The following is a 20,262-nucleotide window of genomic DNA, read 5'->3' on the forward strand; positions in this document are numbered from 1 at the left end:
CCAGGGTGGCTGGGCCATTACGGTTGGTAATCCTGTTCCACTAAAAACAAAACAAAACAAAACACCTTGAGCACTGTGATCAATGTTAATAATCCTAGCACTGATGAAGGTAGAGATTGGAGAATGTAAGCCCAGAAACAGTTGGAGTTATGAAGCAAGACTTCTCAGAAAATGCAGACAAAAGGGACACTGTCCTCAGGAAGATAGAAAGAGCACAGAAGATAAACAACACTATGCCTACCTTTAGAAAGCCCCAGTTTGGTGCCCTTGATATATTAGTTACCAACAAAGACAGGCAAATGGAGAAGCCAGAGACAAGATCAATTCTACGGAGCTACAGTGTCTGTTTCCTACTTATACATGTACCAAAAAGAGAAAATATGCTGGAGATCGCAGGAGCAGTTCCCAGCACCCATGAGGTGGCCTACAACCACCCTAACTCTAATCCCAAGGGCTCGAATGACCTCTTCTGACCTCCACCAGCTATAAATAGGCATGTCCGCACACATGAAATAAAATAAATCTAAGCAAGAAGGAGAGGATGAATATTAGAATAAATCCACTGACTGTCTCTTGGGCAAAACTGAGGTAAGAAAATAAATACTTTATAAAAACATTTCCTGAGAGCTATCAAAAATAATTGTTCTATTTAACAAAGGTAACTAGAATACTACCAAAGCCAAATTCACTGTCAATACCATGGTCAGAAGGAAAAATTCAACTTTTCAAACAATCACAACAAAAAATACTATTAAGTCATGCAACAATGCCTAAGGATTTTGGTTTTTCTTAGTATAAAAACTTTACTGATACATAATTAATGTGCCATAAAGCTAACCTGTGCAAACTGTTTTGCTTTCCTTTAAGACTCACTAAGGGTCTCTCTCACTAAGTTGCCCTGGCTGGTCTCAAATTCCTTGGCTCAAGGGATCCTCTTTTTATCTAAGCCTTCTCACTTCTTTACCTATAGCCTGTTGTGACTATAGGTAGGACTAAAGACTGTGACAATAGGTAGCGCAAGGGACTGTGACTATGGGGAGGACTAGGGACTATGACTACAGGGAAGCCCTATACCCCTGCCACATGGGCTACCATATGTACCCCTGTGTTCAGCCAGTTCAGTGTTTCTAAAGTATATATTACTGAATTATTTATCACAAAGTATTTTCATCCCTAAAGAACCTCCATGTCTACTACCCTTCACTGCTCAGTTCTCTTCATTGCCCACCCCTACTTAGCATGAGCTCAAAGCTCATCATGCTACAGTGCATGTTTCACTACATTCCGATTAGACATAATATTCCATTGTATGGCTATACCACAATCATGTTATCCATACATCAGGTGATGTAAATCTGTATAATTTTTTTTCCTTTGAGAGCTATTGTCAACTATATTGCTATCAACATTCATATGTATGTCTCTGTGTGTTCACATGTTTTCATTTCTTTTAGGTAGGTCCCAAGAAGTAGACTTGCTAGGTCATAGAGTAACTATGTTTGACATTTTGAAAAATAGTCCATGTTTACCAAGGCAGCTATTCCATTTTAAACTCCTTTTGTAATACATCCAAATCCTTATGCATATTTCAAAATGTATATCAACTGATGAATGAATAATCAAACTGTGGTATATCCATACAATAAAATAATTTTAAATTATCACTGTTCTAGTGGAAGAGAAAGGAGTTCTCTCTAGTTCTGCTTTGCATTTCACTGATGGATAACAGTGTTTAACGTCTTTCACAAGCCTATGTGTGCATATTGCCTTTCAGTTCCTTTGGAGAGATGTCCCTTGACTCTCTTGCCCATCACAGATTTTTATCCATTTGTACCAAAGACAGAATAATGGGACACTAGATATTGTGGCAATACTATGAAAAATATTACAAGAAAGAAGGCTAAATAGTAAGGATGACAAAGGACAAAAGCTCACCTAGGAGACAATATAGGAACAAAAGATCAGAGGCTGAAGAATAGATGCACCGAGGAAACTAAGCAAAACATGTGCACACTCAGAAGACATGCTTGCTGCCAGAAGAGAGAGTTTCAATCCAGCTGCCAGAAGAGAGGGTTTCAACCCAGTTGAGTTGATTTGATTAGGAGAGCAATTACAGATGTTGAGAAGACCAAACTGTGACTCCAAAACTATGGAAGAGTAAATCCTGAAAGCATTCACTGAGAAAAATTTAAATACTCTCAGGGCTAGAGTGAGACTCAATGGGGCAAGATATGGTAAAGAGCTTTGTAAGCAGCATACCCATGGGCTAAAAGTCTTCCCATCTGGATTAAAATCAGAAAGAAGCACTGACAACTTTCAAACCTCCTTTGAAAGATAATGAAGACCACAATAGCAGTTAACACTTATAATTCCAGGTACTATGCTAAGGCTCAAATATCACTATTACATTTATTCATCCAAAACACCACTGCATGTCCATACTACCAACAAGGCTCTTTGAGCAAAAAAATTACTGTTGCTATTTCCTACAGTGCAAACTCTTCCTCAATTATCTCTCCAATAGATTTACCTGTAAAGATACCCTCAACTGCATGAACAATTCAACTCATCACAGAAAAATTGAAAATGCTCTTTCCATTGTATTGCTTTTATCTTTTTTATTAGAGAATCAAAATTTTCATAATTGAACATGCCAACCTTGGTATGACTTAATTTCTTTATTGCTTCAACAATGTACAAATTATCCCCTCTTCAATGACATACAATATTCATTTCAAAATATTTAATCCATCTGGAATTTAGTTTGTATGAAATGAGATTAAAATAGTTCTGAATGTAGAATTCAACATATTATCATCCAGCCCAATATTCTGAATTTATTTTATTGTTGCTAAATGACTCTTGCTTTCACATATTCTACTTCTCTTGAGTTTTAGTGTATTACTTCCATTCTGTCTCCATGACTATGTGGACCTACAATTAGACAGTTCTTAGAATATACTCTTGGAATATGATTTAGTCTAGAACAGCAAGCCCTCCACCCTTTGCTTCCCTAGAAAGAATATAACAATGGCAACTATAGAATCCTCAGTCTTATCTGGCCAGCACAACAATTGCCAACAGTTGATTGTTTTGTTGTTTTGTGGAGTGGAGATGAACTTGAGCCTTGGACCTACTAGGTAAGTGAGTCACCCTCCACCCCTACCCCTCCAAGTGCCAACACTTAAAAAATTCAGAGCTAGAAAGATGACTCAGAGGTTAACAGTACTTGTTCTTGAGGAAGACCTGAATTTAATCCCTGGCACCCTTATGACAGCTCACAGACATCCATAATTTCAGTTTCAGGGGATCTAACCCTTTCTCCTGACTTCTGTGGGTACCATGCACACATGTGATACATAGACATATATTTACATAAAACACTTACATACATAAAATAAATCTAAAAATACATTTAAAATAAAAATCAAAATCAGAAGATTGGCAGGCCTCAGGCTTCTTTAACCTGTCAACAGGTATCTGACCTGTTGAAAAATGGGCTGGGGCGATGACTCAAAACAGTTAAAGCCTTGCTGTAGAAATAAGAGGACTAGAGTTCAGAGTTCAGATCCTGGAACCCAAATAAACAGCTTGTGGGCATGCTAGTCTACCTATATTTCACCCTTCAAAGACAGATACACAGGATTCTTAGAGTAAGTAAGCTAATGATTCACTATATAAATGAACTCTGGGTTCAACTAAGAACTTGTCTCAAAGAATAAGATGGAAGAAGACTCCCAACATCAACCTCGGACCTCTATGTACAAGTGTACATATTGGCGCGCGCGCACACACATGCACACACACACACACGTCCCCACCCAAGAACATGCTCATACACACACCCCACATACACGTGAAAAGAAAATCAACCCTAGGATCAAAGTCTTCTCTACCTATATTCTCTATCTGAGCACCACACAGAACCACCACGTATGGAGTTCGAAGTGCCCTGTACCTCCTAGGGTTTTACACCTAGTCTATGTAACTTACAATGTTTGCCTGGGGGCTTTGGGTTTTCAACCTCTAGGGAAACCCACAAGGTTCTCTTTCTGTTTTCAAAGCTAGAAAATGCACATCTCCTTTGATATTCAACTTCAGTAACTACACATAGCCTAGACATCTGGTCTACCCTCTCAGACATACCTACTGCATGGCTCACTCTCTCCCTCTCAGGTACCAGTCCACTGTCTTACAATATATGCACTTCCTTTTAATACCCTGAAATTATTTTGTGAACAAGAATAACTTTTAAAAGCATTCCTCACTAGAGAAAAATCTTATCTGCTCTTTATGATTTATACCAGCAACCAGGATTAATTTGCCATCCCATTGGGGTCTTAAACCGGTACTGTATTAAGTCTATAAATTAACTTTGGTTGTATTGTTGTATTCACTGCATTAAGACTACCCACTAGGAAGAGATTTGATATTTATTATTATTCTGTTTTCCTTCTATTAAAATATTATAATTCTCTGCACTTGGCAATATATAAATATGCATATATATGTGCGGGTACAGATAGACTTTACTGTAAAAAGTAATATTATATTTTTTCATTATATTTTCAGCATAATAATAAAATAAATGCCTGAATTTGTTTAGGCATATGTTTTATAACTTGCAATTCAAGCATCTCGTTTAAGGCATGTTTTGTTGCAGCTCCTAAACAGTATTGTATCCCTTGTATTATTTTTCTCTCTAATGGCATACATACATTCCAGTTATCTCTTATGTGATTTGTTGTAACTAGTTATTTAAAACAATGATATGCAAAGGCAGCATCCTGTTTGTTTTAGGTAAATTACTTATACCTCTACATAACCTTGGTAGCTGCCCCTACTCGAGACTCCTTTTATGGATTCAAGTTTGAATTTTCAACAGAAAATGCCAATGGGAAAGACAATTCTTTCTGATAAATTCTGCTGGAACACCTGCATCTTTCTTTGGGGTAGGGGGATCAATCTTGTCTATTTTTCACACCACCTAAATTGTCTAAAAGTACTCACAAAGATAAGAAATTAATTAAAAGCTCTTAAATAAAACGTAGAGAAAAATCTTTGTGACTTTGGGGTAAAATAATAAATTCTTAGAACAAAAAATAGCACAAACCACTAAAAGATCATCAAAATTGAAAACCTTTTCTTATCAAAAGATAAGATTAGGAGAGCTGAGGAGATGGCTCAGTGGGTAAAATGTTTGCCATACAAGCCTGAAGATCTGAGATCAATCCCCAGAAGTATATAAACAGCTCAGAGTGGTTAAAAACAAATCAAAGCAAAGCAAAACAAAACCTTGTAATCTCAACCCAAGTTTAATGGTCCTAGCAAAAGACCATATCTTAAGAAGAATTCAAATAAGAATAAGGAGAAAGAGGAGGAAGGAAAAAAGGGAGGGGAAGGGAGGGAAGGGAGGAGGGGAAGGGGGGGAGGGGAGGAGAAAGAACCCTCATGAAAAACACCACCCAAGATGGACCTCTAGCCTCTCCCCCCCCCCCCCATGCCATTGAGATGACTCAGTGGTTAAGAACACCACTTGCTGCTGTTACAGAGGACCTGACTTTAACTCCTAGCGTCCACACCTAGTGACTGGTAACTGTTTGTAATTCAGCTGCATGGGATCTGACACTCTTGCACACTCAGACACACACACACACACACACACACACACACACACACAATTTCCCCCCAAAACAAACAAAAAAAAAGGGTAAATAAAACACAGACTACAGAAAATATCACCAAAAACAGGTAACCAGCAAAGGTCATATAATCAGATCATAAAGGACTTGTATTGAGACTATAAATCATTCTTGAAAGTCTTTTATTAAAACCAAATTGCTTTAAAAATGTGTGAAAGGCTACTTGACAAAAGACAGGTGAACTGTCAGCCGCTGCTTTAAAAGAAGTTCAGCATCAGTGGTCATTAAGAGTATGGGAATTCAGAAAAATAAGCAAAATGAAAAATGAAAAGGGAGTTACAACCACAAGTCACTGAGGCACTATTGTACACCCACTAGAATATCTAAAAATAGACAACACAGAATGCCACAAGGAGACACAGCAATTAGAACCCTCCTACTTTCCTAAGAGAGAGGCAAATGGCAAAACCACTGAAACAGTGTGAACCATCCAAATCCTAGCATCCACCCAAGAGCACTGAAATATGTGTCCTTACAAAACCGTGTCCACAAGCTTCCAGGCCAGCATTACTCACCATGGTAAGAGTAACTGTTAATTAAGGTTGAATAAGTAAAATATAATACAGGCACAAAATGAAGTATTACCTAGCAATTTAAAAAGGAATAAACTATTGGCATATTTATAAACCATAAATGAATGTTAGTAACATTTTTTATGCTGTATTTTAAAAAGTCAAAAAAAAAATCCAGGTATGGTGGTGCTTGTATAAGAAAAGGAAAAAGGAGAAAAAGAAAAAGAAAAAGAAAAAGAAAAAGAAAAAGAAAAGGAAAGAGAAAAGGAAAAGGAAAAAGAAAAAGAAAAAGGAAAGGGAAAGGGAAAGGAAAGGGGAAAGGAAAAGGAAAAAGAAAAAGAGAAGGAAAAGGAAAAAAGATGCAGACAAACACTACATATCACATGTTTTCATGTTGAAGAATCCTTAAAAAAAGAAATAAAGAAAAGAAAAAAGTAAAATTGTGTTGACAAAACACAGATCAGCAGCTGCTTGGATTAGCTAGGATAGAGGAGGGGCTAGTTAGGGTCTTTATAGTTATAAAAGAGCGCAAAGTTATTTTCTATCAATGAAAGAGATGTGGATCATTGTGGACAGTACTTAATTCTATATATTCACCAACATTCTAAATAGGTTATGTTATTTTATTATATGTAAGTTATACTTCAATAAAACCATAAAGTATTTAGAACTTCTTCTTGAAATTGCTCTTTGCAAAAATCCTATTTAACCTATAGCACTGGCAGTAGGTAACAATTCAACTTTATTCAGAGAGAGAGCTAAACTTTGCTCTTGGTTTCTGGGAGTTACTCTCTGTATCTTAGAGGAGTGCCTTTGTTTAACTGGGTCTTGGGTCATGACACACAGCCATACAATATGATTTATGATGAGGGCAAATACTGTAGAATCCCTACAGTATCTAGATTATTCTAGAGAGACCAACACCCTTGTGCACATGAGGAGTCTGGGACCAGGTGGTATCCATGTGACCTGTGTGCAGAGAGCTAAAGACTAAGTCATCTCTACTCTAAAGACAATGAACGGTAAGCACCAGGCTTGAGGTGGGCTTCCCTTTCCCCCATCTCTGTATTTTACACACCACTGCCAGGCAAGTGCTGTGCTCCAATGGCACCTCACTCCCTTCTTTCCACAGATGAGAACAATGTACTCCTTTTGGCTCACCCATGTCCCCTGTGTGGAATATGCTGGGAGCATGTTTGTGACTTTTGTGAGTTCTGGCATATTTTTGAGCCCAAGAGTAATTCTTGAGCTCTGCACCCACATCTGGATGTGGATGTGGATGGATGTGTATGGATCGTCATGGAACAACTGCATGCCTTTAAGCTCGCCTGGTGCCCTCAATGCAGACCAGATACACACGGACAAGTGTAAAACCATGTCCATGAAACTCCTAGTTGAAGTGATTAACCCAATATGTTACAAAGGTCTCTCAAAACCTTTTAAAAAAAAAGTTTGTGGTGCTGGTTACCCCGGAACCAACAGGTCAAGCTTGCACCCCGGCTGCCTAACGTGGACATGGCAAATGTACACCCTAGTCCTGCATAGTGGGAAGTAATCGCCCTGCCTTGCTCAGCTGCATACATGCCATCTAATCCTGCTTGCGCCTTTCCTAATTCGAATCTGTAAAGTGTTCCATTCCATCTCTTGCATTCCCTAAAGATGAATACACACACACACACACACACACACACACACACACACACACACACATACACACTTGGTGTCCTTTACAGGCTGCTAACAGTATTAGCAGTCACAGCAAGTATTATGACAGTGGGCAGTGGGCAGAATCTCACTAGAATATACTTTTTTTTTTAATGGTTGGCCTTGAATTCAGAGATTTATTTATTGATTTATTGATTTATTGATTTTTGGTTTTTCGAGATAGGGTTTCTCTGTACAGCCCTGGCTGTCCTGGAACTCACTTTGTAGACCAGGCTGGCCTCGAACTCAGAAATCCGCCTGCCTCTGCCTCACCAGTGCTGGGATTAAAGGCGTGCACCACCACGCCCGGCCACTTTTTTTTTTTTTTAATTATAGTTAAAATAATGGCATCACAAAATATAACAAAAATTATTTTCCAAATATGCCTCCAAAAACTTGTCTTTTGAAAATTTAGATTTTCCAACTTCTAATATTTTGCTATGAGAGAAGATGAGTGGGGACCTTGCATAAATGATAGAGCAAATTTCAATTTGATCATAAGTGTTACCATTTCTGAATGCTGATGCTGTCTGTAGTATAGGAAGTCTACAAATGCAGGTTCATTTGAGGTCTCCACCTAGGGTGTTTCTTCTCATTTTATGCTAAGCTAGGAGAGAGAGGCAGCAAGCTAAGGTTGGCAGCTACAAGCATCCTGATGGGAGAACAGGGTTGGTGATTTCCTTCAAAGCGAAGGAAAATGCTCAAAACTGAGCCCGTCTCACAGACTAAGACTATATCTACCTATTTACAAGCACTGTATAAGCAAGCAGGTGAGCTGCCGGGTGCTCTGAAGAATGCTGCCAAGCTCCAGCTTCTGTACAAAGCGTATCGGTGCTACATCCCACCTTCAAGCTTCAGTGCCAAGGGACAGTTAGAAGTTCCCTCCCATATAGACCAGTCCTCACCTTGCATTAGCCTGGCCTGCAAGAACACCAACCTGACAGACTGGAAGCCTCGAACTGAACCTCTCCCTAGAAAACTGGGGCTCTACATCTGACTAAAATACCCTGACCTAAGACCTCCTCCATCTCTGCCTGAGGCTCTTTAACCTACAACCAAGAAGCTGCCCTGAGAGAAGGCTCATGATGGAAAGGCTTTCACTGGAACAAGGAAGGGATCATGAGCCACTGATACAGGTTCATGTTAGGCACTGAAAAATGACTCCTTGCATAATAAGCAAGGACACAAGACCCGAGTCCTCAAGCCACATGGAACTGAACTCCTGGCAGGAGGATACGGTGGGAAGATGACCCACTCCCCAGATCTGCAAGAAGACTCTGCAGCACGGCTTTGAGACTAGTCAGCAAAGCCACCGGCTTTTGGTTTATAGAACCCCATTGCTTTCAATCACTAGGCTACAGCATTCTGCTGCAACAGCAATAAGTAAACTCAAACAATGGTGTTTCTGGTCCTTCCATCCAGCTGCCCCACTTTCCTCTCTTCAGCAGCTGCGATAGGCGTAGATAAGCACACTACATCTCACCCAGGACAGCAGAACCCAGGACAACAAAGCCACAAGGTGTCAATGGCTAGCCCTCGCACAGGATGGAGCTCCTGCCATTGTTCACGCCTGCATTTGTCTTCCTCGATAAAAAGGGAGCTCTTCAAGGACAGGGACTATGAATACCTCTGTTGTTAATTTAATGCACACAATATGTGTAAAGAAATAACTTAGAGAAAATAAAATCTACCCACTGTTCAACAACAGCATTAATATTTCCATGTCATTCTCTTACTGACTTGTACATTCATACAAATATCTATAAAATTGGCCTCTGTGCATTATAAAATCGATATTTTTCCCTTAATAATGCACCTGGGCATTCCACGTACAGGGGCAGCCCCACCGCTACTTGGGGCTACTGGGTCTCAGCCCTGTTCTCCCATTGTAAGTTCCTGAGCTCTAAAACACCCCTTTGCAACACTTCCTCTAGCTATAGCCTCTATGATTGCATGATTTTATGAAGTTCTACTTTTTATTTTTAACCAGTTTACAATTTCCACAAAATAAGAAATTATGTCTATGTAGCTCAAGAGTATATGGACAGTTTAAACACCTGGATTTAGACTCTGAGGGAAAAAAGAAAGGAAAAAGAAAAACAAGAGAAAAAGAAAAAGAAAAAAGAAAAAAGAAACAGAAAAAAAAGTTTACAGTGACTAATTGAATTGAACTGAATATCCCTTTTAATCCAGACATTTAGGCTACTTCCTATTTTATTATCACTAGAAGTAGCTCATAACACACAATTTATTTTCAATGAATGTAGGGCAAGGGCTAAATAAAATAACTAGAATTTTTAAAAGAAATTGTTTTTATTTATTTATTTAGCATGTGTACATGTTTTGTCTGTGTGTATGTCTGCACATCAGAAGAGGAAATCCCATTCGACTACAGGTATAGATGGATATGACCTGCCATGTAGGTGCTGGGAATTAAACTCAGGACCTCTGGAAGAGCAGTCCATAATTGCAGAGCCTTCTCTCAAGCCCCAAAGAGAGAGAGAAAAAAAAAAAATACTTGGCAGTGGTGAGGCAGATCAGATGGACACAGGGTCTCTCTAATAGCTGTGGCTCACCTGGAACTCACTATGTAACCAGGCTGACCTGGAACTCACAGAGATCTGCATGCCTCTGCCTCCTCCATGCTAGGATTAAGGGCTTGTGCCACTATGCCCAGCCTGAATTTTCATGGTGACTAAAAGCCCTTGAGTGCACAGCAATCTAGGTCAAGTCAGCAGGGAGAAGAAAAGTGCTAGTTCTAGGCACAAAGAGCTGCACCTAGCCATAAGGAATCTTAAAACACCCTTTTCAATCAAATTTTACTTGTAGTTTTTTGTTTTTTTCTTTTTCAAACACGGCTGTGATGGTTTATATATCCTTGGACCAGGGAGTGGCACCATCTGAAGGTGTGGCCTTGTTGGAATAGGTGTGGCCTGGTTGGAATGGGTGTGTCACTGTGGGTGTGGGTATAAGATCCTCACCCTAGTTGCCTGGAAGTCAGTCTTCCACTAGCAGCCTTTGGATGAAGACATAGAACTCTCAGCTCCTCCTGTGCCATGCCTGTCTGGATACTGCCATGCTCCCACCTAGATGATAATGGACTGAACCTCTGAACCTGTAAGCCAGCCCCAATTAAATGTTGTTTTTTAAAAAGACTTGCCTTGGTCATGGTGTCTGTTCACAGCACTAAAACCCTAACTAATACAGAAGTTGGTACCAGAAGTGGGGTATTGCTGTGATAGGCCTGACCATGCTTTTATTTGAAAGAATGTGGATTTTGGGACTTTGGATTTGGAAAGCAGTGGAATGCTTTAAATGGGGCTTAATGGGTCATCCTAGTAGGAATATGGAAGACTTAGCTGCTGGGAGTAATTTGAACTGTGTTGACCTGGCCCAAGAGATTTCAAAGGAGAAGAATTTCAGAATGTGGCATAAAGACTGGTTTTGTGGTATTTTGGTAAAGAATGTGGCTACTTTTTGCCCTTGTCTGAAAAGTTTGCCTGAGGCTAAGGTGAAGAGACTTGGATTAATTGCATTGACAAAGGAAGTTTCAAAAAAGCCCAGCAGAGACTTTGTTCTCTGGTTAAGTCTTATGAAGAGAAGTTTGAACAAGCATAGCAAGCTTAGAAAGGAAAAATATAAAATATATGGTTTGAGTATTAAAGGGGTACCAGGAAGTGAAATGGAACAAATTCCTGTGTTCTAGGAGATAACAGATTAAGGGAGTGGGACCTTGGGGCAAGATCCTACCTAGCTAAATTAAATCCAGGCATGGTGGTACACACCTTTAATCTCAGGAGACAGGCATGCTGATCTCTGCATTCAAGGTCAATCTACAGAGCAAGAACCAGGATAGCCAAGCTTAGGCAGTGAAGGATTTAGAAAATATAAAGCTAGTGATAATGTAATAGGACAAGGGGATCATGTTCTAGTTCCCGTATGCAGCAGAACTCCGCAGCTTCAGCCATGTGGCTCTGGCTCTAGAGTTAAGAATGGAAGGAACTACTGGGAAAATTGATGCTGGTTAGCTGGAGCTAAGGAATTAGCAGTGATTAAGAAGAGACCAGCATTACTGAGGTGAAATCTTCTGGAAATTGTTTTCTGGGAGCACAAAGAAGCTGTGTTCCAGAGATACCCAAGGTTGTACCTCATGCTGCAGCTGGACTTGGTAATGTGTAAGAGTCACTCAGGTGGTACTGCTTGTGAAGGAATGAAGGGATCATGGAGAGAAGCTGAGGCTTAGCACTGTGAGAGGCCAGGGAAGGCCATTGGAGAAGATGAAGCCTCAGCTGTAATTGATGGCCCAGGACTGAAGGGGTCATGCAAAGGATTTGAGGCTTGGTACCCTGAAGAGAGCCTATGAGAGGCTATTGGTGAAGCCTAGTTGGAGTGGAACACCCCAGTGTATTGGAGATGTCAGTACCATGGGATGATCACCAAGAACAGCAGCTGTAGTGGAGTGGATCAACCTGAGCATAGAGTGCTACAGAGGACAGAGATGGAGAAGTGATGCCAGCCCTGAGGAGGAGTCCAAAAGATCAAGTGGAATCCTAGACACTGAAACAAGAAGCTGTAACATTGAAATTGCCTTGGAGACTCAAAGATGTTAAAGATGCCAGAGCCATGGGATACATGCTGAGGAAAGCTGCTCACAGGGAGTGGAATTAGCCCAGGAGAAAGCAGTTTGGTGCAGTCAACATAGATGAAAAATGAGTGGAGATCTGAAGACTGCTTTGATATCAGCCATGGAGATGCAGAGTTTGGAGTTTGCCCAGCTGGTTTCCTGCCTTGTTTTGAGGATTACAGTTAATTAAGTTGAATGAATCTCAGAAGAGTCCTTGAACTTTGGACTTTTAACATTGTTGCGACTGCTATAGACTATGAGGACTTTGAAAGTTGGACTAAATGCATTTTGCATTATGCTATGTTTAAGTATGGCCCCCATAGACTCATGTTTTTTAACAAGTCTATGGGGACCAGGGAGTGGAATGTGATGGTTTATATATCCTTGGACCAGGGAGTGGCACCATCTGAAGGTGTGGCCTTGTTGGAATAGGTGTGGCCTGGTTGGAATGGGTGTGTCACTGTGGGTGTGGGTATAAGATCCTCACCCTAGTTGCCTGGAAGTCAGTCTTCCACTAGCAGCCTTTGGATGAAGACATAGAACTCTCAGCTCCTCCTGTGCCATGCCTGTCTGGATACTGCCATGCTCCCACCTAGATGATAATGGACTGAACCTCTGAACCTGTAAGCCAGCCCCAATTAAATGTTGTTTTTTAAAAAGACTTGCCTTGGTCATGGTGTCTGTTCACAGCACTAAAACCCTAACTAATACAACGGCCAAGGATTTTCAGTGAGTAAGATTTGAAAACTCTTGATAGATTTTCCCAAAGAGATGTAAATTACAACAGGGAAAAGGCACACAACTATAATTCCAGCACTCGAGAAGCTGAGACAGGGGGACTGTATGAGGTCAGCTGGCCTATACAGCAAGACTGTCTCAGAAACAAAGCAAACATTCTCTGGAGAATGGAAGACTGTGTGACGTATAGCCCCAGAAAGCATAGCGATCACTGAATGAATGAACACATCCTACCCAGTAGTATCCTATGATTACTAACTCCCCATATAACCCTCTACACGAGTTCATGCACGGAGGAGGGGTGTGGAGTAGATGATGCAGACCTCTATCCTTTCAGGAAAACCAGTGGTCCTAAAAGTCCAAAAACAAAAAACAAAAAAAACAAAACAAAACAAAACAAAAAAAACCCTGAACATTTCTCCAAAATAAGAGCAGTACTCACGAAACTGTAAAACAAAACTCTAAGTATGAAATAAAAATAATGTGGTTCATCACCTCAGTTCACATTCTCTCGCCAAGAGAAAAAGAATTTAATACGTGGTTGCTTTCAAGTTCTTTAAAGCCTTATAGACTTGGTCTCTCTCAAGGTCTCCTAGTTTATGACATTACATGACCTGTTTCTTTCCATGCTCCCTTTAAATGTTGAGAGGAATCTCCAGAAGGAAAAAGGTACAAACCTAAAATCACTGTATGTTCACAGGAGATACCGCAGAACCATATGCCCGGACACTAGACAGAAGATGAGTCTCTATTAGCCTTGGTCTCTGCACATGTGTGCCTAACCATACACAGACCAGACAGACAGATAGATAGACAGACAGACAGACAGAATGTCCCTGTACTGTTAAATTCGGAATTCTTTTTCTTACTATTCTCTGAACAACACAGTGTAATAGCTCCTTACTCAGTATCAGGTATTGTAAATAATTGATAGATGGTTAAGATAAGAAGGACATGCACAGCTTGTAAGCGAATACTCTGCCGTTTGTAAGAAGGATGTAAGCAGAACCAGTTTCAGTATGTGCAAGAGTATATGTACTAGAGCAATTCCATCGGGGATGTGGGTGTCTACATGTATGTCTACATGTCTCCATCAAGTTACTTATGCTTCTTAGACGCAAGGTCTTTTACTCATATAATAAATGAATTCAATGATCTCAATGATCTTGTAAGTACACACATGGTAAGCTGCTAGCTTACAGTGAAAATAAATACAAACAAGAAGGTAATTCCTTGCATTTTGGTTGTTTTTAACTCCATTTCCTATAATATTATGCAAAAAAAAAAGTCTGAAGAAGGCACCAAGTAAGATGTTCCTCTTATTGATGTGCCCATATTGACAATTCACAAATAGATACCATCCCCCTCCTCAGACCTTTAACTTCTTGTACACTGTTAACACAGATTATCTCAAATCTGAGAGGCGATTTAGGGGCCTGTAACTAGAACTTTAAATAGCTTCTTTAGAGGAAAGACTGAAAGATAAAGATTAAAAAAAAAAAGCACATCTTCAGAACCTATAAAGAAATCAATACTAGCAAGAAAGATACACTGGGGAAATTTCTTAGAGTAACAAAGCAAGTTGACACTAAGCAAGATCATGTGTAGGAAGGAGGGCAAAGTTTTCATAACTAAATACCTCAATCGGAACAATTAAGAACATGCCCTCCCTTCCCTACACTAGGAGCTGCTGCCCCCTTGCCATACCCTCTCTTCTGGGCACTCAGGATCTCAGAATATTTGTTCTAGAAGCACCAAGCCCTCCCCACTATCTCAAGCCTCCTTGCAGAGGTCAGCAGAGCCCTTGTCTCAGTATCTGACAAAAGCTGATGCATCCTGCTGTGCCCATACTGTCAGGCAAGGTACGGGGTAAGCTCTATACCAGCACTCCTGCCTTCCCACGTTTCTCCTCCCAGCACACATCCCACAGTAAAGTGATGACACTGACCATTGCCACAGGCCTAAGCAATAGAGCAGCCTGCAAGGCTAATATCCTACTCTTTTTAATAATAATGATAGCAACAACTTTCAAATACATTCTTAGGATGCTTATATGCTATAGATTAAAAAACTATGGACCAAATTAGAACATGTAGGTCTATTTTTGGAGTTGCAAATCAGTTCACTACCTACTCCCTATAATCAAAAGTCTGGCTCTAAGCCCAACCCATGGTGTGTAGTAATCATTACAATAGCTCAGCTACAAGGTAAGTCACTCTCTGTTCACAAGTGCTTGGCAGGCTGTTATTAGATAAATAATCTCACATTGTAGAACTCCATGGTTCTATAACAGATAATTTTATCTGAATTGACCCAAACTTGGACTAAAATCTGATTTTGCTTCTATGCAGGATAGCCTTAGTTTCTTAATCATGCAATTCAGACATGAATCTAATTCCATCTGAAGTTGAGGCTTTCCTGGATCTCATAAACACCATGGGGCAGTTCTCTGTGCAAAATTGTTTCTATAAGAAATACACTATCAGGTGTAAAGTATTACTAGAAGGAAAAAAACATAATAATTAGGAGGGTAATACATAGATTTTGCTTCAATAATAAGAAAATTCTTATAGTCATCTTGGCACCTTAAACATTTGGTTAAAATAAACCAGATCTGTTCCCCTTGTCCATCTCTCTCCTGACTCTCCTCCTTCCGTGAGAATTACAAGTAAGTCAGTCCTCATCAAGGAAGAGGCATACTCAGATCCGAGAGCTACAAAAACATGTTGCTTCCTGGAAGACAGAGCATAGAAGAGCATCATATAAGGTCCAAAAGGCCTCTCTTAACCCTGTCATTCTTGTTCATGTCCTTATGAAATTCTCTTTTCCTTGAGTTTGAGTGGGACCTGGACTTTGTGCCTCACCAGCAGAAAGATGGCAAAGATGACATCCATCACTTCCACAATTGCAGCACCGAGTGTAATTTTCACAGCAAGCATAAGTATACTACATAGAGGTGTAACTTCCATTGTTCTAGAAGATTCTCTAGATGCTGTTCATTGGTCCTGATGGAGTAAACTGCCACCACAGCAACCTACATCTAAAATTCTGAACCATCAGACACTGACATGACAAATGTGTCTTGCTTTAAGCCACTAAATTTATGATACTGTTACCTAGCAACCAACCAGTAATTAAAAGACAGATGAGAAACACAATATAATTAGGGAGCTAACTGAAGGCAATAGAATAATGAGTGTGAGACAGGAAAGTTCAGACAATCACAGTAAAGGAAGCTTACTACAGGATAGGGTTATTTTGTAACACTTCACAAAAAGGTCAGCTGTGAGACCTGGCGTAAGTGTTTCAAAGATTCAGATAAGCACACAGGCAGAAGCAACAGCACAGAAGTAGAATCAATCAAATGCCACGGTAATAATACCATACTGAGGAACAGTGGGAGAGGACTGGGTAGGTGAAATGGGTCCAGCTCTCTAAAGTCCTACAAGGGCAGGGGCTGAGTGGGCTCATCTTTGATACTGTAGACCACAGCAGGAAAGCAAAGGCTCTTAAAGAGGAAAATGGCAAAATAAAAGCCCCATTTTCAAGAACTTAATCCTATCACAGTAGAAAGGACAGAGCTGATTACAGATAAGAAGACCAAGAATAGATATGCTAAATACAATAGTTGTCATGAGAGGCTAACAAGTGGGGAAGAGGGGGCTTCACGCATATTAATAACCAAAAGCATGCAAATTAAAACTATAAAGCACTATTCTGTGGCTTATCAAATTAGTAAAGAATAAAAACTAATAATACTGGCTAAGATAAAGCAATCTCAGACACTGTTGGTGGGAATGTAAATGCAACAGTCTTTATGGAAAGCCATTCAGAAATATGCATTAATAATCTTAAAATATTCAGATCCTCAAACCCACTAATTCACTCCTTATAGTGAATTTATTTACTCATTCAGCAACCACTGAATGGATTGCCTGCTTCAGTTCTGACACTGAGCTGGGCTCTAAGGATTCAATGCTGAAAAAAACAGACCCCCATCGCCTTCATGGCATTTAAGTGAGCCACCCCTCTGACAAATTATTAAAAGAAGAAAAAAGGATACTTATTTATATTACAGGCCATAGGAGAGTGTACTTTTAAATGGTTAATTAGAATCATGATGGGTGCCTCTTTCATTCCTAGGCAGAATGTCAGACTCCAAAGACAGCTTCTCTGTGAAGTGACCTTTCTGGTGAGAGATGAAGGATGAGTGGAATTTAGCTACATTAAGAATGGGAAGGGGAAAAAATTCTAATAGAAGAAATAATACTCATGAAAGGGTTTTAGAGGATTTGTTGCTGCATTATTCAACAAATACATGTGAAGGTCAAATAAGGACCAGGCATTGCAATAAGGGCTTGGGATGAGGGTTAGGAGAAAAAAATCCAGGTGTCAGCCAATGACACAGGTGTGAGAGTACTGCATCAACTGTGGAAGGACCCCAGAGTTCAGTGAAGCCATGAGGACAAGGAATGACTACAGACAGAGGCAGCCAGTACACATGGCAGGAAAAGAGAAGAGAATCAGCTAAGCTAAGGCAGACAAAGAACGCCGTCTTCTGTCACGAAGTTCAAATATGTAGACTTACCTGAAAATTAATTCCAAAATTCTACCAGTCGTACAAATCAATACCATCCATAGAGATACTTGGCTAGATTACACTGAGCAGGTAATAGTGCAGAGGAGATCAAGTGGAGGCCAAAAATATGGAGTGGCACACACCTTCAAATCCCAGCGCTGGGGAGGATAAGGGACGTGGATCTCTGATTTCAAGGCCATCCAGGTCTACACTAAGAGTTTCAAGACAGCCCATGCTACACAGTGAGACCATGTCTCAAAACAAACAAACAAACAAACAAACAAACAAGATGCTTTAAAAAGTGCACAAAAATGCATGTTCAATGTGTGTACATAAGTTAAGGAAAAAACTACTTGGATTTCCCACAGTTAAACACAAATGGCTTTTGACTAAGGTAGATATTCAGAAAAAGTGACTCTTTTCTCAGAATGATGTTTAATTTCTGTTTGTCAGAGGCCAACATGTATATAAACTACCCAGAAGATTTGGAATCTGCCTCCCCCACCAGGTGGATGAACACCACAGGGTTATAATGAGTCAGACCTGCACATCTTATGGTAAATACACGTGCAAAGGACAGCGGACTAAAGCAAGAAACTTTCTCTTTCCTATGCCCTCAGTCGCTAGTCTCATATATTTGGTTCATTTTAATAGCACTGGGTATGTTAACGTCTTATGGCACAGGTGCTATCTAATAAGATATATTGAAGCTATTCAACTTCTACATAGCCAAAATTATTTCAAAATAAAAAGTCCACCAAAGCCGGGCGTGGTGGCGCACGCCTTTAATCCCAGCACTCGGGAGGCAGAGGCAGGCGGATTTCTGAGTTCGAGGCCAGCCTGGTATACAAAGTGAGTTCCAGAACAGCCAGGGCTATACAGAAAAACCCTGTCTCAAAAAAAAAAAAGAAAAAAAAAAAAACAAAGAAAGAAAAGAAACATACATGAAACAATTTTCTAAACTGCTGAGACCCATTGTCCATTTCTCTCAAGGGATGCAGGATATAGGTGCACTTCAGAAAATGACAAGGTTGAAAACCAGTTATAGTCTCATAATCAAGCTCAAGTTAACATTGAGAAAAAGATTATAGAGCAGAAGACATGGTTTTCAGATGGCGTTACAGGATAAAGTCTAAATGTAATCCAGGGGTAGAATCACCATTTGTTAAGTTAGAAATGACGGTAGAGTACTTTATCTAATTGACAAATATGAAGAGCAGGATGTTAATGGCATATCATACTTTGTAATTTACATGATTGTTTTGGTTTTGTTCAATTTATGTCTGGGAGAAGAGTGTCTTGTTTTGTTTTGTTTTATTGGATTATTGGACAGAGAAGGTGAGGTGTAGGGGTTGATTCTTATGCTAAGGTCCTATTCCCCAATGGTTCTTGATCTATTAGTAAAGAAGCCATGGGACAATTTCTGAGAGGAAGGAATAGGCAGGACTTCCGGGTCCCAACAAGCAAGAGACAGACACAGGAGAGAGAGGAAGGGAGAGTTCACCACGCAGCCTCGATCTTGGGCAGAGCGCCCACTGGCCTCTGTTTACAGGTAGGAAGTTGGGGATGTTGAGCTGGGACTAAAGGTAACTGAGCAACTAAAGTCAAAGACAGATTAAGGGTGCTGAGCTAAGAGTATCAGGAGGGCACGCTAGCCATGGGAGTTTAATAATGTCCAGCAATTGAGCCAATAAGGCAAGTTGAAATTGAGCAATGTGTGTCTGTTTTTTGTTTTTTTTTAATCCATGGATTCAAGGGAATCTGGGTGGGAGTCGGTATCGCAGTCCATTCCTGGAGCTTAGGCAGGGTAGCAAAAGCCATACATAGGCAACAAGATGCTCACAGGCTGTGCTGGATCCTCCACTACCCACCAACCACCCACTCCGCCTTGGTGGTCACCTCAAAGTAACAAAGTAGCTCAGCCTTTGTTACTCCTGCCTTGCAGAGGGATAAATGCTTGTCAACTGTGGGAAGCTATGTACATACTCCTTGTTGTTACTCAGAACTTTGTTAATTTGACCTCCATGATCTCTTCTTCATTAGAGGGAGGACTGTCTCTATGAAAATAATAACTAACCACAGTTCTTCAAGTTCGTAAAATCATCAAATTCATCTTATACAGAAGGGCCCCGAGATTTAACCAAGAGAATCACAAAATCACAAGCTGTTACAATCTACTCTGACATTCCTAAGTATACTAGACTAATTAACCTTGTTATTGTACAATTAGTTTTATTAATTCTGAAGACCTGGTTTGCCTTGATATAAGATAATGAAATTTGATGGTATACACACTCATGGCCTGAAAAGTCATTCAGCAATCATACATATGATGTGTTTACTAGATGAAATGCATCTTCCTGTTGATATTAGATATAAAATAGTAACTCCTGAAGAGTAAGG

The 20,262-nt window shown here is 40.0% G+C and overlaps 1 protein-coding gene across 3 annotated transcripts in view; it reads right to left on the reverse strand.

Moving 5' to 3' along the window:
* The window catches only part of Slc44a1 (solute carrier family 44 member 1), a 182,246-nt gene that overhangs the window by 111,094 nt on the left and 50,890 nt on the right, over positions 1 to 20,262 (reverse strand). The gene's annotated exons all lie outside the window — the stretch shown is intronic.

Source organism: Mus caroli, unplaced genomic scaffold (assembly GCF_978045245.1).
Source record: "Mus caroli unplaced genomic scaffold, Mus_caroli_1 scaffold_6, whole genome shotgun sequence".
In the NCBI taxonomy this organism is placed as follows: Eukaryota; Metazoa; Chordata; class Mammalia; order Rodentia; family Muridae; genus Mus; species Mus caroli.